We start from the raw sequence: 5,670 nt of genomic DNA, 5'->3' as shown, positions 1-5,670 counted from the left end.
TTCCTGGAACGTTTGTGAGAGAAAAAGTAGTATTTGCCGTGATATGACCCTGCTTTCAACCAATATGATGACCCCTATCAAGGACAATTAAAACTGTATAACATCTAGTGCTTGGTGACATGGTATAATTTTTCCAAAGCATGCTGATGAAATGGTTTTACTGACCATCAAAGGAAAAAAACACTTGAGCCTTCCTGGATTAAAGTGAAATTTTGCTTTTTAAATCCTGGGGAAAAGTGATGGCTCCCCTTCAAAGTCAGAAGCAGGCGGCCTCTTGAGACTCCAGCTTCCCCACCACATAGAGATGGACTTCAGACATGCTGCTTCTTCTCTCTCTTCCCCATGCCTCGCTCAAGTCTCTTGCCTGAGATGTTTATTAATTGTCCTTGTGAGATTGGGTTCGACCTTGACGCTGAGCCCGGGCTTCTAAAATTCTGTTATGAAACATGACATTCTTAAATATGCAAATGAACACACCTACGTGCCATGATATGTGAATTACATAACAATAGGAGAATATTAATATTGTTGTACAATTTGTGAACTAATTGTTTAATTGAAGATGCCTCAATTAATGAGTTCATTGTTCAGACATGTCCAAATGCAACGGATAAACTCTTCTTTTTATGTTTCTTAATGTATTTGAATAATTGTTGAATAATTCAATTATTTAATTATTGTATCATGCATGAAACAACACTTCTATACCTCTCAAGATTGATCCGAATTTATTTTCAATAATAAGCAATGGTAACTGGTGAAAATTGCACCATTTAATGTTATTTCCACAAATCAAACAAACAAACAAACAACAAGTTTCAGAGCACTTTTCACCACTTTGTTTTTTTTTAGAACAGTTTTTTTTAAAACAAGAATGAATAATAGTAGATTGCCAATCACACAACTCATAAAATGTTCATTTACATGTAATATCTGTAAAAAAAAGTTTAACAACAATACTTCATTCTGACAATTTATTTATGGGACTATAGTAAAGAGAGTAAAGTGTCTTAGCAACAGAAGGGAAGAGTGGACTGTGCTAATAAAAGGTGACCAATTATCCACTACATATCAGGATTCTGGTCACTTTCACTGTCCACAGCTTCAGATTCTGCGCAAATCATTGACACATCAGAGCTGGAGCTTATATGTGTGCACAAGCAAAAAGTTGCTATGCCTTGGTCTTCCAAATGTGGAGAAACTGAGAACGCCTGATTGCCATCCCAGACTTCATTTGGACCTAATACTGAACCCTGAGGTACTATTAGGACGGTGGAGTAAGGTTTTCTTTGGGTGAAGGCATATTGGTGCTCAAAGTGTAAGAGGGATGCTACTTCTTGGTTATCTCCGGAGGCCTTCTGGGAGCTATGGCCTCCATTAAGCTCTGAAGGCCAATGAACATCGTCCCAGATCTGTGGCCCACGCGGGTAGTCTGTGCTTGAGTAGACAGGGGGAGGAGTCTGCACAAAGTCACACTGCAGAAGCTCCTGGACATGGCTCAGCTGCATTGCTCGGGATTACAGTCGGATGTTTCCCAGTGATAGCCTGTGTGACACAATACATTCAGTTACATTAACATTTAAAGAATTTACCAGACGCCCTTATCCAGAGCGATTTACAGTAAGTAGTTACAGGGACAGTCCCCCCCCTAGAGACATTCAGGGTAAGTGTCTTGCTCAGGGACACAATGATAGTGAGTGAGGTTTGAACCTGGGGACTTTGAGGTCTTCTGGTACTAGGCTACTATCACCATAAGATTTAAAAAAATCTTATTTGTGTTGTATATCTTTTCATTTGATGGCCCATATTAATATATCTCAATAACAACGCCAAAGAAAAAGGATCATCTGCGATCCACATCCTTTTGTCTGATTTTTGTTGTCAAAATGCACTCTCTGATGCATATTTCCACTTCAACGCACAAACTCTACAGCTGCAGAGCTATTAGTGAATCTGACAGGCAGGTCTCATTGTGAGGACTATTCTGACTACTGCGAGGAGAGGTTTTGAAGATCATAAGTTCAGGATAATTAGAGATCTTTCAGCAACGCTTTGAAATGGCTTGTTAAGCCTCCTCCATGTTAAATAAGATTAAACATCAAGGCGCCTGTGGGATATCGTTGAGTACATTAGAAGCGAGAGTGTTACAGAAGGGTTTATTTATTGGGTAGCATTTAACTTTGCAAGCTGCAAAATGTCACAGTATTTGCCAAACTAAGCCGGCAGAACATGCAGAGACAGAAGAACAAACAAGAAGACGTTGTCTGAAATCACCTCTGGAGTTCTGGAGGTCATTCAAGTCATTTGGTGTGGAAACAATGGACAAATGGCGAACAAGAGTTTGGCCCACGACATTTAGAAATGTCTCGGGGGTGAACACACAGGCTGAACACCAGAGATTAAAGCTTACATCGCCCTGAAACAAACGTAGCTGTTAATGCTGGGAAAAAAAAGCATGCCCTTCTTTCCATGATGTACATTTACATTTATCAGACGACTTTATCCAGAGCGACTTACGCTCAGTAGTTACAGAGACAGTCCTCCTGGAGACACTCAGGGTTAACTGTCTTGCTCAGGCACATAATAGTTGTAAGTAGGCTTACTTCATGGACTTCAGGTTTATAGGTGAGTGTCTTACCCATAAGGCCGCTACCACTGTGTTTCAGCAAAAACTGCAGAGTGTAGCAAGGTGGTAGTAGTCTAGTGGGTAACACACTCACCTATGAACCAGAAGACCCAGGTTCAAACCCCACTAACTGAGCAAGACACTTAAAAAAGTTGCTCCAGGGGGGAATGTCCCTGTAACTACCTATAATGGCATCTGATAAATGCTGTAAATGTGTATGTAATAAGGTAGAATGATATTTACACCAACACGCCATGAACCTGCACCACAGAAAGCTGTTTGTTATTGTTTAGTAATAAAATGTTATAAATGGCGTAAGTAAGTAGTTACTACTTATTAATACTAATAATAGGATAAATGAAGCACAATTGTCATATTTGTGTGTTTTGAGATAGGAGTCTTGATTTGGCACAAACAGAACCTGGCAACATGACCTCAATTTATTACAACATTTCAGCAAAGGGAAACGCCGTTAGCGCTCAGCCGCTCATACATTTTGGTCTTGGTCTTAGTTTTGGTCCGAGTGTTTGTACTCAAGGTTTTGAGCCTCATCAGGGCCCTTAGTTTTTGTAAACTCAAAATCTATAGAACTCGAACAAGAATTGCTGGTGTCTTCCTCCTGTAAGTCGCTTTGGATAAAAGCGTCTGCAAAATAAATAAAGTAAAGTAAAGGTTACATGTGTGGTTTACATGTGTGGTTTTTCTCTGTTTTCCAGAGAAGGTCATGGTTAAGGTCTGAGTGTGATCTCTCAGGGTTTTGGTATGTGTTGTTGTTTCCTGTATTTCAGGAGGTGCGTGCGTGTGTAAACTAACCTGGGCGCTGTGTCGTGACACATATTTATGAATAAGAAAATAAAACCATTCAATGCATGGGATGGCATTCACTCGTTTCAAGTTAAAAACTGTGAATGCAGAGATTCCTGTAGACCCGACATGTTTTCAACTGAACGTGGTCTCTATTAGCCGAATACAATGGCTCTCCAGCCCTCTACAGGACAATTAACATTCAGTGCTGGTCTAATTTGTACGGTGCAATTATTGGCAGCATAATGATGCATGTAGGAGAGAGATGCGGATAGCAGGCCTCCAGAAATCAGAACGTGAGAAATGAGAAGGAGACTGAGACCCTACTTTAACACTAATCACAGGGGTGAGAGACGGCACACATGAAATCACAGGGACCTACATCTAAAGAAGCAGCCGACACCGCGTCATTGTGATATAAACAACAGATAAATAAGAAGGTGTGGCACACTTACAGTTTGGCTCTTGTTAAACCCTGTTCTAGGTCTGTGGGCAGATTTAATCCATATGGGAGCTGAGGCCCAAGGTGGAGTAAAAAAAAGAAGAAAAAACACTCTGATCATCACTTATAAAAAGCAGTTACAGATGACCTGGCTGCCTTGTTAAATTAGAGATCAAAGGAACTGACTTACATCACACTGAGAGGTGGGGACTGACGCTGAACAGCCATGAATATATGTTCTACAGACCATATTTTTGGGGGGGTGGGCGCGGTTAAAAAAAGATCAAGACTACAGACATATGCGCTGACCACGGCAGGAAGACATCCAAGTTCCACATCAGTACAGCGCATATATCAAAACACATAATAACAATATTCGATTCCACGGCTTGATTTGTGAGGAATATTACATTTACACACTGATAATCTGTATGCATGTTTGTCTCAGTGGAAGACGAGGTCCCATGATGTCTACAACCGAGTTGTGTTTGTGTGTATTGGTATTATGGGGAAATTTTGATTATAATTGCTATATAAATCCTTTCAAAAAGTACCTGTTAGTTAGTAACTGAGTTACAGCATTATAAAAGTAACAAGTTACCAGGGTATGTAACGTAAAATGTTAACGTACCAGGTTTTGTGCTGCTATCACTTCGCTGCTTTTTACACCTTTTGTGTAAAGACCCGCTCTGCCTCTGGTTGGCTCGTACCATGAAGGTTCACTCAACCTCAGCCAATTATCATCACTTAAGCGGTTGGCCTCGCTCCACACCAAAGTAATGAAAGAATCGTTTGCCACTCCCGTGGCTGGTCGGAGAATTAATGTTGATGTTATTGTCAGTAACGATGGAACTACTAATTAGTTCAAGTACCCATTACTGAAAAATCACTGCAAATATCTGGCAACACTGTTTGAATAGTCCAACATTAGTCCAAAATCCCCAAACTGGGAGAGCTGGGTGACAAATAGTGATACTCAGTGACTGGGTGGGTAGTTAGTTGCTCCCCTCTAAGATACACATAACTAGCAAGCAAATGTGAAAAACATACATGATTCGACATCAGCAAACGCTCCCCACATGCTACGTACGATATAGCAAAGTATAAAAAATATACTTTACAGTAAGATAAAATCAATCAAGTAAAGACAAATCCAGTAGTATTTTAATTAAGTCCACTACATATGGTGGAAATGTGATAGAAACATTACCTTGTATACTTGGTGAACGCTAAAAAGTCGTCCAGTAGGTCCATGTCAGTTTTATACGGGTTTAATCCCCTGCTAATCGAGCACGCACTGATTAAGATCATGTTTCTCATCTCCTCGAGATTAGCCGGATCAGGGTAGGAATTGTCTGGACCGCGGCTGGACTTTTAAGATGCTTCCGGAACATAAATAACCAGCGAATGTAGGGCAGAGTTCTGAGGCATGCGAGACGCACAGAGCAGAGGAACTCTTACCGCTCTCATCGCTGGAATCTGACTGGAACGAGCCACGTGTTCGGAGTTCAGCGGCGCCGTCCTTGTTTCCTGAAGCAGACTTCACTTCATTACTTAACAGCACACAGCATTCATGGAAATGATTAACTAACCATCCTTAAAACAAAACGTTCAGGCAACTTCTCGACTTATCAGAAGAACCAGCTGGAAGGACCTGAGACCTACCCTCGCCCGAGGAGCGGGAAGAAGACCTGACGGCCAGTTGAGGGGACAGGTTGGGGGCTACGCTGCACACAGCCACGGGCCTGCGCTGGACCAGCACCGGGCCTGGATTAAAAGGCGGCTTATCTCCGGCTGC

At 41.4% G+C, this 5,670-nt stretch overlaps 1 long non-coding RNA gene across 1 annotated transcript; it reads right to left on the bottom strand.

The window, feature by feature from the left end:
• Positions 1-3,906: 3,906 nt before the first annotated feature.
• On the bottom strand, positions 3,907-5,641 carry LOC114783318 (uncharacterized). The gene is made up of 3 exons (XR_003748469.1): positions 5,538-5,641; positions 5,334-5,402; positions 3,907-3,944 (listed from the first exon to the last, which is right to left on the bottom strand). It is a non-coding gene; the product is annotated as an uncharacterized LOC114783318 (long non-coding RNA).
• Positions 5,642-5,670: the final 29 nt, after the last annotated feature.

Source organism: Denticeps clupeoides, unplaced genomic scaffold, assembly GCF_900700375.1.
Source record: "Denticeps clupeoides unplaced genomic scaffold, fDenClu1.1, whole genome shotgun sequence".
Classification (NCBI taxonomy): Eukaryota; Metazoa; Chordata; class Actinopteri; order Clupeiformes; family Denticipitidae; genus Denticeps; species Denticeps clupeoides.
Note: the sequence above shows the minus strand (reverse complement) of the source record. Positions and strands in the feature narration are given on the sequence as shown.